We start from the raw sequence: 28,000 nt of genomic DNA, 5'->3' as shown, positions 1-28,000 counted from the left end.
AATTACCTTAAAAAATGCAAAGATGGGTTAAAAAAACATAACATTAAACTATAAAAGGGGTCAGGAACATGCTGCTTGAGAACATGGATTATCAAGTGTCTATCACAGACTATTCGCAAAATGCTTTTCTGCTAAGAATTTCTGATACGATTATTGAAGCACCCATTTCTTTATATAAACATTGACTAAGGCTTAAATATATATTCATTTTTAAAAGTGCACTAAATTAATTTTAGTGAAAATGTAAACAAAAATCATATTTACTTAAAAAATATTCAGTTACACCAGTACTAAATAAAATTGTACATTAAGAATTTTATAGTTGCCAGTTAAATAAAAACTGTACTATTCAGAAGCTACATGTACTGCATTACAAATCCAGACACTGGACTGCAGCAATGTTAATGTTTGCTGCTTAAGTAATAAGGTGCAAATACACTACCAAACAATGCAGACTCCATACTTCCTATAGAACAAGACTAATTCTTAATGTATACAAGCATAATTACTTGTGAGAAAAATTATGGGGTTGAACAAAAAGGATACAAAAGAAACCTTAACACTTTTCGAATATATTTTAATCAAAATTTAAAATTGTTTTTATTTAAGAACAGTGCATTTTTTATTTGAAGAGATAGCCAGAAGTAATCCCAGTAAGAGATTTGATGGCTTCTCTTTGCCAGTGCTAAAATTACTTTAAAGTAGGGAGTTCATTTTGTTGAATGTTAATATAATAACCAGAGTTGGCCTTTGGCTTAGTGATATAGGCTCCTACCTGGAGTGTCTCCTTGTGGTGAGGGAATGCAAACACAGTTTCAGTCTGTGAAATACTATAGGTAGTGTATAAACTCCTGTCCATTTTAAGAGTGAAATGTTGAAAGGGAAATAAACAGAAATACAGTTGTGCTTGAAAGTTTGTGAACCCTTTAGAATTTTCTGTATTTCTGCATAATTATGACCTCAAACATCATTAGATTTTCACTCAAGTTCTAAAAGTAGGTAAAGAGAAACAAGTTAAACAAATTAGACAAAAATATAATACTTGGTCATTTATTTATTGAGGAATATTCAAGCAATTTCTCACGTGCTGAAATATTGTTAAAAATAATAATAATAAGGTAGTGGCTGTATTTTAAAATTAACATTGTACATACAAATATCCTTATCACCCTTTAGGGTGTAAACCAATGGGTTTTTTCAATAATTATACATGTATATATATTATACAAATCTTACCGGGCGATTCAGTACTAATTCTATGTCGATCGGAAAGGTGTGTCCCAAATTCAACCGAATCTAAGAAGCGAGCCATAATGCTCCAGGAATGCAGAATGCATTGAAATATTTTAATGTGTAATTCTGTCCAAGTCAGTTGTATATATTAGACCGATAACCATCTAACATTAATCAAACATTATTTTTTATAAACACACAGTGAAAACGTAAATAAGTATATTCCATGGAATTTTATCATTTTATGTCATGTATCAGGGTACCTCTAGAATGTTCCAACGTTATCACTTATAGACAGCCGGTGAAACGTATATTCCAATGAATTTTTTATCAAATTTTATTCTATGGGTGCCTCTAGAATGTTCCAACAAGGCCCCCGGGGTCAAGTACACGCATCTTATCTCGAGCAGCAACAGATGTTAATTTTGTAAAGAAACCTAGAATTCCATTTTACCATTTCATTTATGGGATTATCATAGAATGACATATCGTAATGCACAATCATAATAATATACACATTTTAAAGTACATGTCTTACTTTTGCACTTCTGCTCAGACGCGTACCCTGATCTGATGGCTTAGAAAACGACAGCTCTATGCGTGCAGCGCCACAAAGTCAACATACGTACCAAAATGCGGCGGTTCTTTTTTCTTATACTTATTTTAAGGTACAAGTTCATCATACCAGGGATAAAAGACTAATTAAATGTACACACCATCATAACCTATATATACATAAATATTAACGCTTTATCGGATTTTTTATTTATTTTACAAGACCGTTTGCCCTGGCCTGTCTTACCAATTTATAGGCCTATCATAAATTAAATGGCGTGTATTAAAAATGACAACAAGAGCATTTCATTTTTACCTTTTAGTTTATCGGTCTATAATAGAATATCACAACGTAATGCACAATCACAATAATATACACAGTTTTAAAAGTACATGTCTTACTTTTGCACTTCGGCTCGGATGCGCAGTGAAATCTCCTGGCTTAGAAAAACGGCCGCCCGAATACCCCGAACCAGCATTGTATATGTTACGATATTTTTGTCTGTTGTTGTTTAATTCATGTGCTAATACATTTTCCATGGACAGAGTCGTTCGTACATTTTTGAGAGTAGCGCCATGTTGCCTTCAATCCATAGGATTTTCACATCCCTGCCAACAGGTCTGTATCCTAATTGGCTGTTATGAACATGGGAAGCGCTCGATGCAGCCAGCGCATGCCCGAACCAGCCTGGTGTAATGCCCTTGGCTAGCTTAACATGAGGCTTTTGTTTGTTGATTGGTTAAAAATATGCTGGCGGGTTATCTAAAAAAAATCTTATCTTTAAATGTTTTGATTGGCTCTAGCGTTGTAAAAAGCTTCGCCCAAAACGGGGTTTATTTTTTGTAACTCTTCTGCATAAAACGTCCCTTGAATTTCATCACCTGCATAATCTTTTAGTTTATAGACAGGTTTGATCCGTTTAAAACAGTCCACGATAATAAATATTTCATCTGTAAACGACTGCTCATAGCCTTTTTCGAATACACCTTTTAATTTTGATACTCAGACATGATCACCTATTTTCAAAGTGCACGGAGTAGATTTTCTTTGCCCGGCCCTACCATAGACTGTTTTCCAAACACTCAGAGCATTTTCTGGAGTCACATCTACAGGTTTTGTTTTAATCGTGGTGTGAAAACTGTGGTTATAACTCTTGAGAAAGTCTGACAGGACATCTATATACCGAAAAGTATTGGCGTATGTAAAATATTTCCACATTTTGGACTTTAAGGTTCTATTGAACCGTTCTACTATGCCGGCCTTTACATCGCTGTTCGTGACAAAATGCACAATATTGTTCTGTTTTAGTAGTTTTTGTACCAATGTGTTATGAAATTCTTTGCCTTGATCTGTCTGTAGCTTCTTAGGAACTCGACCTTGTCTAAAGATCAAACTAAAACCCCGAGAAACTTCTTTCCCTGTCTTAGCTTTTAACGGTACAGCCCAAGCATATTTTGACAGCACATCGATACACGTAAGGATAAATTTATATCCATCATTGAATTTTGAGTAATAAGACATCTCTACCAAATCTGCTTGCCACTGGTCATCGACCGTTGAAACAATTGTTCTGTTTCTCTTGAACCTCAGCCGTGCTGGTTTGTGCAGACTGTAAGTGTATTGCCCAGTCATCCATTCCAACACATTTTTTCGCTTAACATTTTTCGACGACTTGATACATTTTTCAAGAAACTGTTAATACCACCAAAACTGCCAGGCTCCTTGGGTGTGTAATACAGTAGATGATCTCTAAAGTTTTCTTTTCCATCCTCTTGCAGGGGTCTGTCACTCAAGCTCTCTGTACTCTCTGTACACACCCCAGCGCTGTAAGCAGATAAGAGCAGGCTCACTCAAGCTCTCTGTACTCTCTGTACACACCCCCGGCGCTGTGCGCAGCTAGGTGCAGGATGCCTGCTCCGTCCCCATTGCTGACTTACCTTTTGACGCCTTACAGGGGCCCGAAGCGCCGGCTTGGATCACAAAGATGAACAGACCCAGTTTTTAGGATCAAGGCTAAGAGCAGCCAACCATTTTCCTTACGCACGACTGACAAAGGGGCTGATGCCGGTCAAACAGCGCACCCGACAACAGGCAGAGATCAGACCGCAGGGAAACACCCAAATTAACCCAGGTGGCATACGGTGGGTACCGGAAATGCCAAGGGGGGGCGGGACAAACACCTGTCAAAAATTCATGATGGATAAAAGTGACGCTCCTTTACTACTAGCATTACCTATTAGCAACCTGCCTACTGTAAGCTAAATCTATTAAACTGCATTGTCAGAGAAAGAAGAAGTAACTGTGGCACAAAACAAAGCAAGGATTTACTCAATGATACTGACTACTACAAAAGATAAAAACAAACCTAAGTTTTGGGAACTATTCAGAAATATAATTATTCACAGAAACGACAATGGGATTCCAATTGCAGAATGGAAATTTTTTTTTTTTTTCAAACGTTCATAGTGTTTCAGATCAAACCACCAAAGGATTTCAGTTAAAACTCATGCAACTGATTCACACCAAAGAACTCAATCAAAGATTTTTGAGGGTAAGGTTATAACTTAACTAGTACTATGAATGGCAAATTTATAGGTGGGCAGAGAAAGATTTCCAACACCACAGATAATTTAAAGTCAAGTAGACCTATAAAATGGTGTGGAGGTATTTTAATTATTTCAGCTAGTGTTAAACTTTGGACATTTAGAAACCAAAAAAATTTAAAAAAATAAAAAAACTTTAATTTAAAATCAACCCTGAAAAGTTTATGTACAGTGACTAGGCGTGGTCTTGCACTTAGAATTCAATCTACAGACTTCCTAAAGGTGGTAACCAAACAAAGAGTTTATAGAGCTTCTCGTCACAAAATGCAGCTTAATCTTGCCCAATGTCATTGATGTTGCTATGATCCTAAAAATCTTTCTCTCAACCCTTCTTACAATGGAAAGGGATGATTTTTCTTATTCTCCAAAATTAAAGTTTAAAGCTTATCTAGTAACTAAAATATATTAGGATAAATTCTCTGCAGTGGGCAAAGAATTAATTTGGAACATTCACACAAGGTGAATTTTTAAGCAACTGTGAGGGAATTCAGTCACAGGAAAGTCAGAAGATATTTAAAAGTTAAAGTTTGTCCTTATTGTTTTTGCAGTCTTCTAATTTAGATAGCATTAGTTTTGGGGTAGGCCTTAAAGTTTGTCCTTATTGTTTTTGCAGTCTTCCAACTTAGATAGCATTAGTTTTGGGGTAGGCCTACCATTAATGTGGTAAGTCTTTGTGGCCTTGTTGAGAACTAAGTAGGTAGTTGGTAGTTTTTCAAAAATTAATTGAAAACATTAGATTCATAAGTAATTTTTTCAGTTTTGAAGAAAATACAAACTGCTTGCACTGCAAGCATAATTTCTAGCACAGCAAAATCGTTTAAAAAATGTACTGTAAATATGGGAGTTAGCATATTCTCCCAATATCTGTGTGGGTTTCCTCAGGGTTCTCTGGTTTCCTCCCACAGTCCAAAGACATGCAGGTTGGGTGAATCGATGATCCTAAAATGGCCCTAGTGTGTGCTTTGTGTTTGTGTGTGTGTGTGTGTGTGTGTGTGTGTGTGTGTGTGTGTACCCTGCAATGGACTGATGCCCTGTCCAGGGTTTCTTCACTGCTTTGTGCCTTATGCTAGCTGGGATAGGCTGCAGCAGACCCCCGCAGCCTGGTTCAGGACAAAGCAGGTTAAACAATGACTGACTGACTCACTATATTTTGCATGTCTTAGTTCCAACAAATTAATTTGCTTTCTTGCCAGTGTACGGAAGTGCTGTGATGTACTGTATCTTCCAAAGAAATACTGGAAGTCAAGCTGTGTGATATACACTTAACAGTATAAGAACAGTCACCCTTAAATACTTCACATTTTAATGCTGTAAAGGAAAAGCTTGGTTTGGATTCTTTTTGCATAGTTACAGATCAGTTGAAATAATATAAAAATGACTAGAGTATACATATTCAGTTTATGCTATAATTATTGTTTTCATTGGCTAGTTCAGTCTTGTTTAATTGCTATAACCACAATTATTTCTATAGTGAGCCACTATAAATTACCCATAGCACTGTCAAACAACTGCAGTACTACCTAAAGCACTTGGCAGGGAGAACTGTTTTTATTGTTGTTGTTAAAGAAAATGGTATTAAGCATTCTGCTATAAGTGCATTGATTTTACATTATGATGTTCTGCGCCAGGTAAACGCAAAATAAAGAGAAAAAAAGAAGAAAAAAACTCTTAATAGGTTCTGGAGATAAGTGGTAGTATCTTTTTACTGCACCATATGATATATGAAATGCCATATCCTTTTATATTATGAACTAAAGGTGCCATAGTTACCTGCAATTCCATTGTCCATTGTTAGAATTCCACTCATGACATATTCACACATTAATTTCATTTGTAAGAAACTTGATTCAGCATATTTAAAAGTGTATTTTGCTTGTTTTGCATAATGTAAATACAGTACTTCATGGTAATTACCTTTAACAATACATTAGTGGTACCACCTAAAGACACCTCATTGTTATAAAACATAGTGATTAGTGTGAAGTGAGTTGGTAACTGATGTATTATTAAAGTTAAGCCCTTTAAGTTTCCACCTAATATGTATTGCCATGTATAACATCCTGCAAGATATTGTATAAATTCATTCTGGCTAGTAAATAAATTCTCCCTGTAATGATTTCTTTTACAGACTCACATGGTATCTGAAAATTTTATAAATTGGGACATGACAAAAATCAGCAAGTTAAAATTACAACTCTAGCTGGACAGTAATTTACCATGAGGAAGATTATTTTACATACTTAACTGAGGTAACTAGACATGCACTATAGTTTTACTTTTATTTCCATTCACGTAAGAAGTTATTATCTTTACCTTTGACAGGTTTATGTATCCTCCTGTGATCTTTATATGATTGCCTTGCTATTAAATAATTTAAAACTTCATATTGTTGCACATATAATTTAAAAAATAAGAAGATGAATATACCATACTGTACCTGACTCTCTTCTTGCTATGTGTTTCTTTCCAAGGTGAATAACCTGATAATTTGAACCTCACTGCTCTTAAAAAGCTTTTATATGAATGGTCAGGTATTGTTTTGCATTGCCCCACCTTTGCAAATAATACCCACAAAAAAAGAACAAAGAAGTTTACTTCAATTTCAGTTCAGTGTTAGCTGCATAGTTGTATTATTGTGATATCACCCTTGACTTACCTAAGTTTGTTACCAGATTGGTCTACTCTTGCACCTTACGATTAACACACATTCATAGATATACACACTCACCCTAACCACATAAGTGCTGTATGAATGACACATACACAGCCCGTTACTCCCTAGCACTTTAACCACATGAATAAATATGTTCACAGCCTTTCACTCCCTTGCACTTCAAGAGATTTACTTATCAATGGCACGAACAACGTACAGTGTCTTAGATATATCTTAGACCTACATACTACTTTAGTCTCCAAGAATATATTTAAACATACAAAGGCTCAACAACCAATGATGTCTTACTTTATGCACTGTTCCCTCTATCAAATGGGGCTCACCTCAGCCTGATAAATCCCACAGATCAGAAAGTATGGCAAAATTCTGACTGCTCTGGGTGCTCTTAATATTTTCTTTATTATTTCAATCACTCTATATATAAAGAACTTCTATATAGAAGTTTGTCCTGGCTTTTAACCTAGCAATCAGTGTTGTTCATAACATACTTTCACTGTTATTCTCATGAAACGGTTATCTTTCAGTCTCCTTTTCTGATGTCGCCTTCGCCGTGTTCTGACATCCTTTTGTCATTACTGTTTCTTCTTCTTTCTCTCTCTATCTTCCCACTACTGGTCAGCCAGACAAGTCATATTTATAATAAATTTCCATGTCTTTGTAATGTATGATATGGGGGTTCTTCGTGTCATGCACTACATGATATGGCTTTGTGATTTATGCTTGGTGATATGAGTTTGTGACGTGGGTTATTACACTCCTTTGATTGGCTGGCTGTTAAAGTTCTGTTTCCAACTGATAAGATAATCAACAAATCCTGAGGCAAACCGTTGAAACAGATGTTTTAAGGTGATAGATTACTGGTACTGTTAATTAAGATCATCTTGTTTGTATGTACTGTATAATGGAAATATGGGCATCTATTATTTAAAAAATTGCTGGTCTGGCACACCTGGGCAATGATTAAATTCTGATCATTGCAATTTTCTATAGGTTGAAAACTTAATAATAGTCTGAACAACTTTTCTATTAGTCAAGAGTATTTATTGTCATTTCATCCATATACAGTAGTACAGCATACATTGAAAAGAAACAACATTCCTCCACGACCATGATGCAACCTAAAACACAGGACAACGAAGAACCCACTACACATAACATAAAGACACATAATAAATAACAAGGTGCATGTGAGTCAGATGTGCAAACATGTGCAACACTGCAGAACAGAACACATATATCAGATATCAGTCCAGTCCATGAGTGTTCAGGAGTCTGACTGCTTGTGGGGAAGAAACTGTTACACATTCTGGAGGTGAGGGCCCGAATGCTTCGGTACCTTTTTCCCAATGGTAAGAGTGTAAATAGTGAATGTGAGGGGTGTGTTGGATCATTCACAATGCTGGTGGCTTTGTGGATGCAGCGTGTGGTGTAAATGTCCATGATGGAGGGAAGAGAGACACCAATGATCTTCTCAGCTGTCTTCACTATCTGTTGTAGGGCTTTGTGATCCCTGACCGTGCAATTTCCAAACGAGACAGTGATGCAGTTGCTCATGTTGCTTATGATTTTAGATTAGGTTATTAATGTTACTGATATGAAGTTAAAACTTTTTATATCTTTGTGTGAGTGTGCATAAATATACTACTATATATGTAATTCATATATACAGTATATATATTTCTTATGCATATATAGATTTCTTAGCTTTATTAGTGCTCTCACTGCTGTAAAATACAGAGAAAGAAATAACTCTTACGGTTGTGGAAATGGAGTGGGGGGATGTGGCTGAAGACTCCAACAAAAGAAGAAGTATTGTTAGAGAGCATAGCAAGGAGCTGCTCATATCTCTTTTTATAAATTTTTTTCCTCTTCATTTTTCCTTACTTTATGTAAGTGAACTGATTTAATTATAAAGTGGGCCCACTCCGTGAAGAAAAGTGAATAAACCCTGGGATTGTGTTTTATAAATGTAATATGTAAATATTACACTGTAGAATGTTGTAATTTCCAAAGATAATGGCAAGAAAATGGCAATTAACAAATTAAATGAGACACAGCATTATTACCCTTGGAAATGCTGGGCTTTCATTTATAGAAACTGCAAAAAAAATCATTGAGTGTCAGTGAGTACAGTGTCCTATGCAATCCAAAAGCAATTGGAAATTGGAAGAGACTGATGGAAAGAGATCTGGCAGACCCAAAGTCACTACCCAATCGGAAGACAAATTTATGAGGGTCACCACCTTGTGTGATAGGCATCTCACGCAGAACAGCTTCAAGCACAGCATAACAGTGGTCAAAAAAACAAGTCTCAGTTTCTATTGTGAAGAGGAGAATTTGTGCTGCAGGTTTGATAGGGTGAGTGGCAGTAAGAAAGCCATTCCTTGAAGGACCAAATTAAAAAGTGAACCTTGTGGACAACTGCAGATGGGGAAAAAAGTCTTATGGACTGATGAATCAAAATTTGAAATCTTTGGTTCATCATGCAGGGTGTTTGTACTTTGTTGAGTTGGTAAAAGAATAATTTCTCAATGTGTGACACTAGCTGTCAAACATGGGGGAGGAAGTATGATGGTCTGGGGTTCTTTTGCTGGAGGCAGAGTTGGTGACTTGCACAGAGTGACTGGCATTCTGAATCAAAAAGGTTACCACAGCATTTTGCAGCACCACACAATACCTTCTGGTCTGTTTCTTGCAGGTCAAGGGTTCATCCTGCAGAAGACAATGATCCAAAACATACCCCCAGGCTATGTCAGAACTACATTAAAAGAAAAGAACAAGAAGGTACACTTCAGAATATGGACTGGCCAGCACAGTCTCCAGACTTAAACCCCATTGAGTTAGATTGTGATGAACTGGACAGAAGGGTGAAAGGAAAACAACGAACAAGTGCAACACATTTGTGGGAACTTCTGCAACAGTGTTGGGATCTTTCTGAGCAATATTTGATTTCCCTTGTAGAAAGAATGCGACATGTGTGTTTGGTTATTATATCAGCAAAACCTGGCTACTTTGATGAATCAAAAATGTGAATAAAATTTTGTTCACTTTATGATTACTTGACTTTCTTTTATTGGCCATTGTTTATTTGTTCTATGAATTAATTTCATGATACATTAAGACATTACACTGTGTGAATTTCCATAAAAGCTGAAAAAACTAAGGAATTCTAAAACTTTTTATCAGTAGTGTGTGTGAGTGTATATATACAGTATATATTGTGAAAGAATAAACACACAGAAACTCAGGTTAAGAGTTGGGGATCCTCCCTGTATACTGGGTGTAGCGTCCAGTACAAAATACAGGTAAAACATTTGACAAAATAAAGTTCTCTCTTTGGTTCTTTTATACATAACAAAAATGAAGTGAAATTAATGGGGAGGAAGTACAGTGGAGAGTGGAGCTGGCATCAAACGCAGTGGCCGGAGATGACGTCAGGAGCGGGGTTGAGGGACTACGTTCATCGGGGCTGCCCAGAAGCGTGGTGACTACACAGATCCAACCGAGGAGTCTTTTGTGTGAAAGGGATGTGATGACTGGTATGGTAGTTTTATTCTGTTGTTTTTCTGTGGAGTTAAGGAAAGAAAAGCATTAGTACCTCGTCTCATCCCCCTGTCCTTTGTTCTTTCACGCTCGATTGAGCCTTTTGACTGTACCCTAAGCACACGTGTGTGACAATATATATATATATATATACACACACACACACATTGTACATATATATGTGTGTATATGAACGTTTTTTCTGTAAAAAGTTAACAAGAATTACATTACTGTTTTATATGTAGTTTTTATCTCCACAGTTTAACACTGATACAGAACACTAGCTTTCTTCTTAAGCTGTAGTTGTATTCAGTAAAGATATTTACATCACCTTTGTGTTTAATTTCTAGTGGGCTGTGACTGTAAAAGCTATAATTTCCAGGTGCTGATTAACAATAAATCGGCTCTTATTTACTTTACTGTACTTAAGATTGTAACAGGACACGGTGACCTCATAGCAACCCTCTGTACCCATACTAGTATACCAGTGAGACTAAAAGTAACAAAAATGGTACATTGTGTAAAATTAGTATTTAAACCCAAGGACCAATTTCTAAGTAAAGGAAAACACAAAGTGCAAAGCATAACAAAGAGAAAAATTCTGACTTTCTCTTCTAGGCCTGCCTCAACAAGTCTTCAACATGTACTTACTCAGTTCACTCGTCAAGTCAAACTATCACCAAAGTACTTTTTGCTTACAATTAATTTCTTTCTCTTTCTCTGTTATCCAACCCTGTTTTTTTTCTCTTGTGCCAGTTAGTGTTTACCTCAATACATCTTTAGCTTGAAATGTTCTTAAGTCTGCTGTTGGGCTTACCTTTGGCCAAACTCTGATTTTCTGTGTTAAGCCTAAGTTGAGCTTTGAACTCTTCAGGCCACCGAGCCACAGCACCCCTGAAGCAAATTAATTGCACTCCAGTGCCTTTCTGTAGCTCTTAAAAAGCCAGATCTCTTAGTTTCTCTGGGCTGACTAAATTAAAAGGGTTACACTGTTCCATTCAACCCACTTTATAGACCATGTAGTGCCACATAATGGCCCCCTTCCATAGGAATTAATAATCAAAAAAAAGATCTACCTAATATCTTTTTGGTTTCTTATAGACAACAATGAAATAAGAATTAAATAAAAAGGAGACTTTTTTTGTTTTGTGCTTTCAGATTTTCTCCTGAGAAAATTTACCCCAATATTCTCACAAATATCTCCTCTTGAGTTTCAGCAGAGATCTCAGCAAAGTCACACAATGGACTCAGATTTTTCAAATAATGCCTTGACATTTTTTTTTTACAATTTTAAAGTATTTGCATTGTGCACTGAGTAATATGTGGTAAAATGTATGAACAGTTGTTTGTGGTATTAAATAATTTTACTATGATTATAAAACTGTAGCCCTTGCTTCTGAACATTATTATTAGTTGCTCTGATTTATATTGGTGTGCTCCTTATAGATTGCACTCATTCTGAAAGAAAAGGCAGGCAGTGTGGCATAGACTTTGGACTTCAAAACCCTAATTTTGTAGGTTCAAATCACGCTAGTGAAACTGTGTGACCATGAGCATGTAAATTCATCTGCCTGTGCTTGAACTGGAAAAGCAAAAATTATATAATCAATTGAATCTCAGATGTTGTAAGACACTTTGGATATAGTGATCGCTCCAGTAATAGATAAAAATATGAAGTCTTGAAAGCAATTAAAACAAGACTAGAAAGAGAGCTTACTGCCATTCCTAACTTTTAAAGCAGTATTGTAGTTCTACTGCCGTCCACTTCAGATCATATACTAACCCCTATAAGTAATCATCTTACAATTTTTATCCACTTCACATAATGCTATTTTAGATTACTCATGGACACCAGTGTTTGGTGGTGGGAGCATTAGCCAGATCTGCAGGATTGTGAGACATGTCTCATCATCATCACATGTGATTCATGCAGTGTGTTGTAGTGGTTAAGGCTTTGGACTTCAAACCCTGAGGTTGTGGGTTCAACCCATGCTATTGACACTGTGTGACCATGAACAAGTCACTTGACCTGCCTCTGCTCCAAATGGAAAATGAAAAGAAATTTAACGAATATAATGTTGTAAGTCACCTTGGACAAAGGTGTCAGCCAAATACGTAAATGTCTAATTTATCTGTGTTTTGGATACAAATACTTTATATATGATTCTCTGTGTCTTTCTGATCTTGGTATTCTGATTTTGTTTTCATTTAAAGGTGTTGATTTTTGTCTTTCATTACTGGTTTGACAAAGATGATTTGCAGTATAACTGTATTAAACCAATGTTTGTACAGATACTGTATATCCACTTTATTAATATTAAATTAATGTTAAATAAGATATTTTATAAAGGTAACTAACTGGGATTTTCTTCTGTTATCATTGTCAAGGACTTGTGCAAACATACATGAATTCACATAGGTAACACCAGGACCATGACCCCCAGACTCCTTACTACGATGCAGCAGTACTATCAAGTATGTCACCAGTGAGAGAATAATTTTAGGGTAAAATAGAATTCATCTTATAAGAAACAGCATAAAGGGTTAATAATTGTCAGAAACTTGTTTAGGCATATAAGGAAACTAGAAAAATGTAAAGTGAACAACAAAAACGTATTACACAAAATGTACTGAAAGATGATTATGAGATCATCAGATGCCCTGTAAGCAAGATTGGACCATTGTCACATACACAGAAATTTCGAGGATAATAGCTCAGCCTAATAAGAATAATAATTCTTTGCATTTATATAGCACTTTTCTCACTACTCAAAGCGCTCAGCAATTGCAGGTTAAGGGCCTTGCTCAAGGGCCCAACAGAGCAGAGTCCCTATTGGCATTTACGGGATTCGAACCGGCAACCTTCCGATTGCCAGTGCAGATCTCTAATAAAATAGACTTTTATTTTATATAAGTCATTAGGGTGTAAACACTGTATGAAAGTTCAATAGTTTATAAAATGAACTTCTACCCTCTGTTTTTTGATCAGTCTGACCATGCTGTAATGGACTGCTGTGATGCATTGTTCCCTCTAAGGCATTTGCTGAGAAGTAATTAAATGACACAATGAACAGCTTTTCTCCTGCCTGATTACTGACTCAAAAAGGTTTATCAAACTTGTCCTGGTAGAGGATAAGTATCTTTCTTTAACCCCTTCACCGCCCTCTGCCGGATATATCCGGCACCGCTGTTTTAATGCTAACGCCATACTGCCGGAATTATCCGGCACATTTGCCTGTGGTTATATGAATGCCTGGCAAGTAGTATAACTGACGGTTTGGCGTGGGTATTATTACTACGTTGTATTTCGACAAGTCTGTGGTTGTTTTGGCCGGTCATGTGACGTGATTCGCATGTAACAGCTGTGAATATGACGAAATGTAAACTGACTTCAAGTGAGGCTTTGCAGGCGATTTTGGACAGTTCTGATCATGATTGTAGCAGTTCTGAAGAAGATTTTAGTGACAGTGATGAGCAGCAACGTGCGCTGCATGATATTGTGAATGAAGACGCATCGGATGACGGCGCTGAGTGGGTGTATCCCCAGCATCTCAGCTGGGCTGCTGCCCGTGGTGAACTACCTTTTCTGCATTCGTTTGAGGGAACGTGTGGCTTTATTGTTGATGTAAACAATTACACTGCTGAGCAGTTTTATGAGCTGTTTGTGTCACCTGATTTGATTAGACATTTTGTTCATCAGACAAATCTGTATGCAGCACAGTTTATTGAGAAAAATCCCAGTTTACCTCCACATTCCCGTGTTCGTGCTTGGTTTGACACTGATGAAAACGAAATGAAAAAATTCATTGGGATTTTGATGTTGATGGGAATAATCAGAAAACCAGATATTGAGATGTACTGGTCTACAGATCCTATGTATGCAACACCTATTTTTGCAGCTGTCATGACACGTAACCGATTCTCTTTGCTGCTGAAATTCTTTCATTTGAATGACAACAGAAACGAGCCAGATAAGAAAGATCGAAACCGCGACCACTTGTTCAAGCTACGTCCTTTGATTGATCATTTATTTGAAGCATTTCAGTTGCCCTACATGCCAGGACCGTCAGTTGCAGTTGATGAAAGTTTATTGTCGTGGAAGGGCCGCTTACAGTTTCGACAGTATCTACCATTGAAAAGGGCACGGTTTGGTATCAAGATGTTTTGCTTAGCTGAGAATTCAGGTTACATTTATAGATTTCGTGTATACACTGGCAACTTGCACAACATTTAGTGGTCAATACTGCTTGAATAAATGTAAAAAATGTAAAAAAAATGTAAAAAAGTAAAAAAACAAAAATTGTTCAGATTTCGCCTGGCTTGGGGAATATTTAGGGAGTTGGCGGTTAAAGGGTTAATTAATATGTTTGATTTCTACCACATTTCTTTCCAGTGACCTCATGACCCCTCATGTTCTCCCAATCCATCTACTGACTTCATAGGAAGAGTCACCAGAGACAAGGTAAGTAAACCTCTCAACAAGGTCGACACTCTCTCTGCAGACAGACACACTGCTGATGGCTATGCCCAAGAGGTCATTAAAGGCCTGGATCTTGGTTTTTATCCAGGACACTCGCAAGCCCAGACTCTCAGACTTCTCGCTCAGTCTCTCGAGCGCCACGATCAGAGCCTCCATTGACTCCGCAAAGATCACAGCATCGTCAGCAAAGTCAAGATCCGTGAATCTTTCTTCACCAACAGATGCCCCACAGCCGCTTGATCCCACGACCTTGCCCAACACCCAGTCCATACAAGCATTGAATAGAGTAGGAGCAAGAACACACCCTTGACGGACCCAAGAATCAACTGGGAAAAACACAGAGGTTCTGCCTCCACTCCGCACGACACTCACAGTACCAGTGTATAGGCCGGCCATGATATACAGCAACCACGAGGGGATCCCGCGAACCCTCAGGATGTCCTAGGGGGCAGTTTGATCAACTGAGTCGAATGGAAATGTGCCTCGTTGCCGCACATCAATAGTTTGCAGTGTACAACTCTCTATGGCTCTCCTAGTCTCTCTCAGTGAGCTCCTGCACTACTATTATGGATGGAAATTAAGGTCCTCATGCAGAATTAACCTCAAAGATGTGTTGGAAATGCTTAAGGCAGAAGCATGTTTGTGCTCTGAACGTCTAGGAGACTGCAAAATTGATGCCATTACATCTTGGATGTTTTCAGGTGTTTGTACAGTCCGAGGATGACCTGGAGATTTTCTATTCAATGTTGTACCCGTCTGTTTAAATTTAGCCACCCACTGAAGAATTGCTTTCCGATTTGGGATGTCACTGTTAGGAGGAATGCTGAAGTGTGTTCGGAAAGCACGTTGCATAGTGATGATGGCTTCATTGTTTTTGAAGAATGCTTCGACACCAGACCAAGGCATATTCCAGACTAAAAACTATAAGGGATCACCTATAAAAGGACCCCCACTCCAACCCACTCGGCTGCCTCTACCTCGCACAATGACGTTAAGAAATGTGGTACTTCATTTTGACTCACTCTGTATGATCCAAAAATGGCTTTAGAATAAATGTTTTTCAGGTATGTTTTTTCAAAAACAGTTGGAACCAAAAAAAGAGAAGGACATGAGAGAAACGGTATATCAGATGTGTTTTTGTCATGAGTCAGGAGGCACCAGACAAAAAAAAAAGTCGTATTGATTTCACACTGTTTAAGTGTAATTCTCATGAACACAAAAACAATGTTTTCTGTCATTTAAATATTGTTACCAGTATTTATGTAGGCTTTTATAACTTAAAAGATTAAAATGTGTTAGTGAAAGTGTGACTTTATATTGTAAATTTACCTTATATTGCATGGCATGTGATTTAAATATGCATCAATACAGGTGAAACTCTAAAAATTTTAATTATTGTTTTATGATTCATCTGGTCCTCCCTAAGCCAAAATGTCAAATTCTGCCCCTGCTTGGTAACAGTGGTTACAAGGCAGGAAACAAACACAGACAGTGCTCAGTCCATCATAGGACCCACTTATTCTCATGCCTTGTCAGTGTTTTATCCTTGACTTTTAGTCTTTTTAATCCTTGTTCATTTTGATGCTTTTTGTGTATCATGTTGATGTATTTGTTAATTAAATTGTTTATGTTATTTTCTTTTTTGTGTTGTATTGTTTTTTGTTAATATTTTATAACAGCCCACCGCAGTTCTATATTTATTATTACATTTTTTTATATTTGATTCTTTAGTAACTTTTTTTTTTAGCGCTGCTGCCTCGCAGTTGGGAGATCTGGGGACCTGGGTTCGATTCCCGGGTCCTCCCTGCGTGGAGTTTGCATGTTCTCCCCGTGTCTGCGTGGGTTTCCTCCGGGCACTCCGGTTTCCTCCCACGTTCCACAGACATGCAGGTTAGGTGGATTGGCGATTCTAAATTGGCCCTAGTGTGTGCTTGGTGTGTGGGTGTGTTTGTGTGTGTCCTGCGGTGGGTTGGCACCCTGCCCAGGATTGTTTCCTGCCTTGTGCCCTGTGTTGGCTGGGATTGGCTCCAGCAGACCCCCGTGACCCTGTATTCGGATTCAGCGGGTTGGAAAATGGATGGATGGATGGGTAACTTTTTTTCTAACTTGTGTTTTGTTTATTACGTCAAAGGATAGAGGGTTCCTTAATACTGCACTAGTGGGGACCACCTTCAGTCTATAAAGACCTGAGGAGCCCCAGCCTTAGGTTGAAGCATTGGCCTTCCATTTTTTGGATTTTTCTTGTTCTTCTTGGTACTGCACATTATCATAATATGATTTCTGATTTTGGACTTTTGTTTCTCTTGTTATTGGTATTAGAATTTGGATATAATTGGGACATGGTTTATTTTTGGAAGGCAGCATTTTGTTGTTTATATTTTTGCAAATCTTTATTTTAAAGTTAATTGTTTCTATAAGCTCTATTTTCTTGCTTGGGCCAGCAGTTTTTATTGTTTCCTTCTTTCTTTATGAGAATCATAGACTTGGCTCTTTTTTAATTACTGTTTTAGGACTAGGCCTACTTGGTGTTTCTAGGATGTATTAGACCTTCAGAGGGCAGACTTCACATCACTTATTCACACATCTACTTTAGGAAGTAGGTAAGCTAGTATGTATGTCTTTGGGAATGTAGGAAGAAATGTGCAAACTCCACATGAACAACATGAGAGGTTTTAATCTAGGGAAATAAATCTGTGATGCAGCAGTGATAACTCAGCTACTGTAACTTACAGTATGCTAAAAATATTTCTGTACCCCTTTGTTAGTAAACATTAACTAAATTAGAAAACTAGGTGGTTCTTTTTTGCAGTATCTGATTAAGTAGGGTTTTTTTAGTAAGAGATAAAGGAATATCTATTCTTTCACATTTTACTATGTTTTTGTACATAGCATTGCTTGTAATACTGTTGCAATGCACTATAAATAAGACTTATATGGATATCCCTTTCTGGATGTTTTGGCTTATATTTAACCATAAGCAAATACTGAAAATGGACCTCTTTTCTACTGGCTGTTGTGCACATTTAGTTTTGACCACACTGATTAATGTTGCAGCATGTTTTCTTGGGCTGTGCATACCTGGCTTTAAATAGCCTGCATATATCAGTGAAATATAGGAAATGGTGATTACCTGTATCTTAATACCAAGGCACAGATCTTTAAAAATAAATAAATAAATACAAGCAGTAAAAAAAAAAATCAAGAAATCAGAATTGATAACTTTATTTTCTGTCCTAAGTTGAAGATGATACTGGTTTTGATATACTTTTTTCATATCACAGTTTTTCTGATCAAAAGGATCAAAGTTATGAGTTGCTAAAACACTAAACACCATTTTAAAAATAAACTGTTGTGGCAGGCGGCTAGCATCCATGCCCAGCTGGGATGCCCCTGCACACTATATTCAGGGGGAGCAGCGCTGGACACTGCAAAACCTCCCCCTGGACGCTAGATGGCCGCCCCCCTGGAGTGGAGCAGTGCCTCGGTTTCCCACAGGACTCCCTGGGAATTGGAGCTGGGTGCAGCCCTGTTGGGTCCCGCAGGGGGCACTGTGTTTGGGACTCCTGAGCCCATGTGGGCAACCTATACATCACACCCCTGGTGCACTTCCGGGTGAACTATAAAAGGAGCCAGCGACCACCACTCAGTGGCCGGAGTCGGGTGGAGGAGGACAAGGTTGCCTGGGAGGAGTGGTGGTGCCAGAATAGAAAGTGCTTGGTGACTGTTGTGTGTTTGGGACTGTGTATTGCCTGTGGGGTTCACGGAGAAAACGGGCACACAGGTGAAGAAAAAATAAATAGTTTATTTTATTTTACACATGCCTCAGTGTGAATCTGTGTCGGGTCGGGCACTATATAGCATTCATTTCACACTGTCAACTACCAAAACTCCTTCATCAAATCAATCCCACATTTGGCAAAACGTTAAACATTGTTCAAATTATTAGACAGATCTTGCAAATCTGATTCTCCCATTTAGCAAAACTCATTCACAAAACACATTTAGTAGTGTGGTGTATTTAAACCCAGAATGGTACACACAGACTCCAAAGGTTACACACAACTAACACCCTGTTTTCATCATTAACAAACTACCACTGAAAACTGAGCGCACATTCATTCAATCTGTGATAGGCGGATCCCAATCAATACACAAGATATAGCAGGTCAAATGCAAGTGACATGAGTGAGCTTACAGGTTGTTCTGATAGCTTACACACAAAAAGTGAAACCTAAGGCACAATCACAGAAACAATCACCTCATGTACTAAATCTCTTCTTCTTTTTTTTTTGTTCTTTATTTTGCCTTATACAATTTCTTGTATTAGGAATTTGTTAGTTTTCGCATACCCCTTGGGGTCAGAGCGCAGGGTCAGCCATTGTACAGCACCCCTGGAGCAATTGAAGGTTAAGGGCCTTGCTCAAGGGCCCAGCAGAGAAGGATCTCTTTTGGCAGTGATGGGGATTCAAACCGGCAACCTTTGGGATACCAGCGCAGATCCTTAGCCTCAGAGCCACCACTCCGCCTCTTTACCAAGACTGCAAAACAATACGCTCATTCTATGCTTCGCACTCAGTTAGCAATTTCAAAACAAACATTTTGCAAAACATTACACACGGTTCTCTACATTACACACAGTTTACAAAATGGAATCATGCTGTGTGCTCATTGGAAAACACAGCCAATCAAAATGCAACACTCATTGGTTAACTGGTTACACTTGATTCACAGGTGTGAGAACACTCACAGCTAATTTCTCCACTTAGATAGCAGAGCATGAGGTTTGTTATCTTGCTTTGGACAACAATGGAGGCAAATATTGATCTGACAGGAAGAGGTGTGAGGGTACGAGGAGGATGTGGACAAGGAAGAAGACTAAGAAGGTCCATAACTAATGAAATACGTGCCACCCTCGTTGATCATGTGGTCAGCCATGGCAAAGAGCTCAGCCAAATTTTGGCTGCTTCATGGTAGCTGATGTCATTTGAATATTCAGAAATGGAAACAGGTAAGCAACCTACAGACTTCATGGTGCTATGATAGATTTTTTACATCACTACATACAGTAGTACCACTACATCTATGGTAGATGTATAATGTATATTATCTAGACATAAAATTACAGTAAATGTACAACATTTCATTTCCTGCTGCAAAACATCTAACACCCTAACCATTCACATCATGGTTATGCAGAATTGAAAGAGAGCCACTTTCTGATGGAAGAAACCGGCTCTTTACCCCACAGCAGGAGAAGCATATTGTGAATATGGTCTTTACAAACATTAGCATTCGATTGAAAGAACTTCAATATCATATTCTCTCAGACACTACCACCTTCAGTAATATCAGTTTGCCAGCATTTTCACGTCTCCTTCAACAACATCAAATCAGAATGAAGCAGCTGTAGAGAGTGTCATTTGATAGGAACTCTGGCAAAGTAAAAAAACTGAACTATGAATTTGTGCAGATGAGCCTTTCCTAGCTTTTTTTGTCATTATTATTATAGTTACTGTATATAGTAACCGTGCATTGTTACAACATACGGTATTGACTGATCAACACCTGCTTAGAGTATTCTGTAATTCTCTCACCTTGTCTGTTTCAGAGAATCATGGTGGTAGATGCTGCCAGAGTGCATTACGAGTACATCTGTGTTTACAAGGATGGCTTCAACTTGAGCAGAACAAGGCTCATGAGAGAAATGTCATAGGGCAATGTGTCATTATCAATGTTCCAGGACAGTGAAGGTGTAACATTACTATATGTGCTGCGATGGGTTAAAATTTCTGTGCTGTATCTCCCACCATACTCTCCATTTTTAAACCTTTTTGTAGAATTCTTCCCATTATGCCAGCCATGTAAATATGTGCCACTTCTCCAGGAAATGGAGGAGGCCTGTGGAGATATAGATGTGGGGACATGCCAGGGGTGGATACGTTACTTCAGAAGATACTTTCCCCACTGTCTTACCATGGAGAATATTTCCTGTGATGTAGATGAGGTGATGTGGCCAACTCCAAACAGGACACAAGATGCTGCCAAATTGTATCCCTTTGTAGTTCTTTCCTTTCTTTTTCTGAATTACTTTCTGTATTTTTTGCCCAGCAACATACAATACAGTATGTTCCTTCCCAAACACAGGGTTAGGATGGTGTAATAATTTAATAGTTTGTATGTAGAGTTTTGATGCAATAGTATCCTTTTTATAATGATTTATATGGTTTTGAATAAAGTGTATGCTTTCTTAAGAGTTTTGTGGTCTTTTTCACTTTGTGTTTTCATAGTTTGTGTGTAGGGTTTTGCAAAAATGCACTATATTTTAAAAAATTGTGTGTAAGGAATCAGAAAAAACTAACAAAAATTCAACAATGGAGTGCGTGTCAGAGGTGGTGGATGAGGAGGAAGACCAAGAAGAAGAGCTATAATTTTAAATGAAATTAGAGCAACTATCGTAGTTCATGTTGTGGTTCATGGCATGACTATGAGGAAAGCAGGGCAATGTGTGCAACCAAATATAAGCAGGTTCTCAGCGGCATCCTTAGTCAGGACCTTCAGAAAAGAAAACAGATAACATTTATTTTTGTCTCTGAAAGTTACACTATGATTTCAGTCTCAGTAAACCACTCCACCAAACTCTAGAAAGGGGACAGGGAAAAATAATTTCCTTATGGTACTTTATCTGTTTTGTACAGTAGAAAAAATGTACAATGCAGTATGTATATTTCTAACAAAATGATCTTTTTGTAGAACTGAATCACATTGGACACATGAGGGTGTATATGTTCTCTCAACAACAGGAGACACGTATTGTTGAGATGGTCCATCAAAATAGTGCAATTTGACTGCGTGAAATTCTACAGAGGATTATTGAAGACAACATGCATTTTGAGGGAATAAACAGTGTTAGTCTGTCAACAATTGATGGTGTCATGCAAATCAACCAGATAAAAATGAAAGAAGCCTACAGCGTACCATTTGAGTGAAACTCAGAAAGAGTGAAAGAGCAACCATATCAATATATGCAAGAAAGTAAAAGTTTACAGTAAACTCTGCACTAAAGACATAAAATATATTATACTATGTCATTTACAGAACTGAGTGTACTCCTTTTTTCCCACTGTGTATAAAGAATAGAGGCCTCATGAATACATCTTCATGGATGAAACTGGAATCAGTCTGCCAAAAAGGAGAAGAAGAGGTTGAAACATAATTGGTCAACGTGCCATTAAAGAAGTGCCTGGCCAGGATGGTAGAAATGTGACCATATGTGTTGCCATCAGGAGATTACTGGATAGTCTATAGGATGCTTTGTAGAGACGTGCACAGAGAAGTCACAAGCAGAAAGTTCATCCCATTTATGTTATCCTTTGTAACAATGTGAGCTTTCAATGTGGTCCAGAAATATGTGATTGGATTAATAATAACCAGCATTTTATGAATGTGTGTCTTCCACCATTCTCTCCCTTTTTTAAACTTTATTGAGGTATTTTTCTCAGCTTGTTAATGAAAAGTATATGACCAAAATCCCTACACACAGGAAAATCTAATCCAAGCAAAGGATGTATCATGTAATGATATAGGAGTGGAATTTTGCCTTGCAAGAGGGAACATTGCATGCATTGCATGTGATGTAGATGAAGTCCTGTGGACTGACCCGGAGCTGAGGCTTGACAATGAGGCAGAATGAATGATGAATTTAGCTGTAAAATTGTTTAATCATATCATGCAATTTTGTTTTTGCTGCAGTGTTTTTGTTTAAATATAAATACGCTTTCAGAAGTACAGGAATATTCAGATATTGTAAATAAAGATTATTCTCCTTTTACCCCAGAGTGTTTTGCATTTATTTACGTAGTGTGCAATAATAGTGTTCATCCATTAGCTGGTTTTGTGTGTTTTCTGAAAGCAGTGCTTGATTTTGAGTAAAGTTAAAATAGTTTTGAGTCCATTGTTTGATTTTGCAAGACATGTCAAAGGTTTAGCTTGAATTTTAGGGTTTGTGCTTAGTGTTTTGAGAAAAAGAGGAGATTTTATGAAATGCATTTTAGCAATTCAGAAAAAAATATAATGCTATGCAATACAAGATATTGACAATCAATCTAATATTACGTATGTCTAATATTCTCTCATAGTAGGAAACTGACTGTTATAGTGAGCACATGACATCATAGCCTTCAGTGTTACAAATGCTGGAAGCCCTTAAGAATGAAAAGCTGCTCCTTCATTTCAAAAGGTACTACCCACTGACAGCTACTACAGCCATGGGGAAAATAAAAGGAAAAAAAAATTGGGCTTCATAATGAAAATAAGTACAGTATGTATTCACTTTCTTGTTTATCATATTTGAGGAGATGTCACAGCTAGCATCAATCCTATCAGTAAAACTACTTTAGAATTGGAATGAACACAGCAATGAAGATTAATAACTAGTGATGAGTGTGAAATGACCAAGGAGGCTTCACTGAACTTTAACAGAATTTTTTAATAACCGCCAGCACTTCTAACAACAACATGCACGTGTAACGTATACACACGCAGACACTGCCTAGAGCCTGTCTTATATAACTTATATAACTGGACAGAACGATAACCACAAACAAAATACAACAAATGGCCACAAACTAGCATTATTTTAAAAATATATATATCATGGCGCATGTTGTTATTGTGATCATTTTGTTCCCATTGTGGCTTTGAGGTGATACTGCAAGTGGGGCAACCTCCGAAAGTGTGATTTGGAGCACTGAACCTGGCATATCCAAGGAACTAACTGTTATGTTTCAGCCAAGGTTTTAAATGTCCACTGGCTTAAGTATATTTTGCTTTTTTTTGTTGCTTGTGATTTTTTATTATATTTTCTTATTATTTTTGTTATTATGTAATTGTAATTGATTTATTTAAATATAATTTAGTAGTTTGTTTTGTGTGTTTCCTGACAAAATTCCTTATGTTTTGTGAGTGGTAACTCAAGTGGTGAGGCCTCCATGATGTCACGGCTAAGGGGCTGCTCTCAGTCTTTATACTCAGGTTGAGGAGTTGCTCACTCAGAGTGTTATGGAGTGTTGTTGGTTGTGGCTTATGAATTTTTTGTAAATACTTTTTTTGGATTTATCTGGTTGTTGTGGATTTTTGCTTTGATTTTGGTTACTGTTTTCCAGATTACAGATTATAGTAAATCCTTCTTTCTTCATTTTTGCCTTTTTTCCATTAATTTACCATTTTTGCTCTTCATTCGCTTATTTAATAAATTCTTTGAATTTTAAGTACATTTTTTTCTCCTTTTAAGTCTGAGGATTTTTCAGTTTTCCTCTTGTGGTGGACGGCCAGGATGCCCCTGTGATGGAAAGACCTGGGGACAGGACACATTCACGGTAATACTTCCCCCAGAACACGAGAGGGCAACCCCCCTGGATTACATTGGGGCTACGAGTTTGGAGCTTAGAAGCTCAGCCCTGCTGGGGCCTGTGGCCACTGCCAGGGGGTGCCTGGACAGTTCCAGACCCGTGGACTGCAGCACTTACATCACATCTGGGTGTATTATGAAAGAGGCCACCTCACTCTGTTCAAAGAGCCAGAGTTGATAGGCAGAGGACAAAGCTTGATGGGAGAGGAGTGGAGGTGGCAGAGAAGAGAAAGAGACAGAAAAAGAAAGAAAAGCAGTCTTGTGCTGGATAATTATGTACTGTGCTCTGAAGTGGGGAGCAGAAAATAGAGCTGCCCCAGGAACAAATAAACTGTGTGGTGTTTTACACTTGTGTGTCTCTGTGCCTATCTGTGTCCGAGTTTTGGGAGCTGCATGTCCCCATGGCTTTCAAACTCTCTCTGTGCCTGAAAGGCGTTGTTGTGCATTTAAAGTATTTTTTAAACTTTTTTTAAAGCCTGGGCCCCATATTGGGCATGTAAAGTCCTTGAATCCTGCCTTTTGAGTTTGGGATCAAGCTGCCTCAGATTTGTTTCTAGGAAAACAATGAGTTCCTAGTTTGAGTTTTTGGGTCATTTTGAGACATGTTTACTCTTTTATGCCATTTTGAAATTTGGATCACAACACTAGCATTCACTGCATTATACCTGATACCTGGAAACTTAGTGATTCACAAGAAAACATTGTTTACAATTCTGCAACTTAGAGTGCTCTGACATCCAGTGTAGGTCACTTTGATGGCTTTAGGGATCTCATGCTAAGATGTTTTAGGAATTTCTTAGGCCTAATTTAGTAGATGTTGTTATATTTCCATTTTGCACATTGCTGTACGTGGGCACCACCATATTATTTATAGCATCATGTTGCAAATGTAAAACATGTTAGCAATCAATAGAAAGTGATTGAGTCCTGAATAATCCTCAAAGCATTGGAGAGGTTAAAAGACCTTTAGTGTATGATTTTGCTAATTAAATGTTTTGTGATTTTTTTTCATAATTTTGGGCATTATTTTAGTTTTGAAGTTTAGGTATTTCTGAGCTATGTTACATAACTGACCCTTGTTTGTTTGACTGTGGATTTTCACATCAGCCTATTAGTATATCTGCTGCATGCCATGAATTTTTATTTTATTTTATGCAGATCTGATTTTTCACAGTTTCAAATATGTCACATTTTTGTTTCTGCTATTCTATTAATTTTACTGTTATTTTCATGACATTATCGTGGTGCCATTTTGTATACAATTTACCAGCAGATGTCACTATTATATGCCTTTGATTTTATGTGGCCATGTTGTTTATGCTGATAATTATGGTTAGACTTTTCTTTTTGTATTTTATAGATCTTTAGTTGTTTTTTGATTGCTGGCATTTTGTGTCATGCAAATCTTCCTAATACCCATACAAATAAAAAAAATCCTATGTTGTTCAGGCTTCTAATGATGGTTACATAATTTTAAAACATATAAGAAAATATTCATTAAACATTACATAAAACAACTTTATAAAAGTGAAACTAACTTAAATTACATTAAATTAGAGTAACTGAACAATCATCAAAACTGAAAATATGTTTTTTTTTTTACTTTGATCTGTCATTGATAATTATTGTCCTTATCTCATTTACCTTGAACAACACATACAGGTGGAAAAAATAAATTATGCAGTTAATGCATAACATGACAAATAATAGCAATTTTTTTTATGTACTTCTTTTTTAGTTTCATTTTAAATTATTATTATTTTAATCTAAGATCAAAACTCAGACTAGGAGAACAAAACAGATTATCATTTTTTTGATCCCCAGATTCTGAATACAAAGGGACAAAAGAGCATTATATAGTAAGAGAATCAAGCAATTAACAAAGTTTACAATCTAAAAATAACACGAAGCAAGAAGGTATGTGTAGAGGGATATCTACAAACTCAAATAGTAAGGAACTGCATATTGTTCTAGCAACCAATTAGCCCCGATCAACAAACTAATGGTGCCCAGGGCAATCCAAGATGATGTCACAGTAAGATACCTTAAAGGTTCTCCAAAAGAAAAAGTAATGTGAAATTCAAAATCCGTGAATGTCAAAATGCCTAAAATAGTAAATAATTTTCCCCCAAAATATAGCAAAATTAAATAAAACTGTGACTCCTAACAATTAGAGGCAACAACAACAACAACATTTATTTATATAGCACATTTTCATACAAAAAAGTAGTTCAAAGTGCTTTACATAATGAAGAAAAATGAAAGACAAAATAAGAAATTAAAATAAGACAACATTAGTTAACATAGAAAAAGAGTAAGGTCCGATGGCCAGGGAGGACAGAAAAAAAAAACAAAAACTCCAGATGGCTGGAGAAAAAAAATAAAATCTGCAGGGGTTCCAGGCCACGAGACTGCCCAGTCCCCTCTGGGTATTCTACCTAACATAAATGAAATTTATTGTATTTAAGGTTCTCACGGAAGGACTTGATGATGATGGTCATGCAGACTTCTGACTTTTACTCCATCACTGTTGAAACATCACGGTGCTTTGAGCAGATGGTGGTGGCGCAGGTCACCATCAAAAGGACACCGGAAAAGGAAACAGAAGAGAGAGTAGAGGTTAGTACAGACTTTAGAGCTACCATTAATAGTTATTATAATGAATTGGATATACAGAGTATCAGGATTAAATTACAGTGAAGTTATGAGAAGGTCATGTTAAAGTAATGTGTTTTTAGCAGTTTTTTTAAAATGCTCCACTGTATTAGCCTGGCGAATTCCTATTGGCAGGCTATTCCAGATTTTAGGTGCATAACAGCAGAAGGCCGCCTAAGGCAAGCCTAACTGGCAATTTTGTACATAATTTTGAAGCACAGGATATTTAAGGAGGATGGCACAGTGGTAGCACTGCTGCCTTGCAGTAAGGAGACCTGCGTTCGCTTCCCAGGTCCTCCCTGCATGGAGTTTGCATGTTCTCCCCATGTCTGAGTGGATTTCCTCTGGGTGCTCCGGTTTTCTCCTACAGTCCAAAGACATGCAGGTTAGATGCATTGACGATCCTAAATTGTGTGTGTGTGTGTGCGCGTGTCCTGCGGTGGGCTGGAGCCCTGCCTGGGGTTTATTTCCTGCCTTGTGCCCTGTGTTAGCTGGGATTGGCTCCAGCAGACTCCCGTGACACTGTAGTTAGGATATAGCGGGTTGGATAATGGATGGATGGAATTACATAGATAATAGCAATTTATTTAAAGAGTCTCTCTTAGTTATAAATACTCTCTTTTGGAAAAGTAATTTAAGTTTGGCTGAATAGTAAACTAGGACATAATAATATCAACTCTCTGAGTTCTGTTAAATATAAACCTGGTCTAAGTGGCAGTGGCGTAGCAAGGTCTGGTGGCACCCGGTGCGGAGTTTAAACTTGTCACCCCCATGTCCACCAAAATATAAAATTAAATTTATTGAGAAAGCAATTTTTTTATTCAATTGGTTAAGTAAAGAGGGCATAATG

The 28,000-nt window shown here is 37.4% G+C and overlaps 1 protein-coding gene across 1 annotated transcript in view; it reads right to left on the bottom strand.

The window, feature by feature from the left end:
- The window catches only part of LOC114657593 (DBH-like monooxygenase protein 2 homolog), a 47,762-nt gene extending 40,889 nt beyond the window's left edge, over positions 1-6,873 (bottom strand). The window contains exon 1 of the mRNA XM_028809478.2: positions 6,830-6,873. The gene's annotated coding sequence lies outside the window, so the exon portion shown is untranslated. The remainder of the gene's footprint in view (positions 1-6,829) is intronic.
- Positions 6,874-28,000: the final 21,127 nt, after the last annotated feature.

Source organism: Erpetoichthys calabaricus, chromosome 9, assembly GCF_900747795.2.
Source record: "Erpetoichthys calabaricus chromosome 9, fErpCal1.3, whole genome shotgun sequence".
Taxonomy (NCBI): domain Eukaryota; kingdom Metazoa; phylum Chordata; class Cladistia; order Polypteriformes; family Polypteridae; genus Erpetoichthys; species Erpetoichthys calabaricus.
The sequence above is the reverse complement of the archived record's forward strand: the minus strand, read 5'-3'. Positions and strand labels throughout refer to the sequence as shown.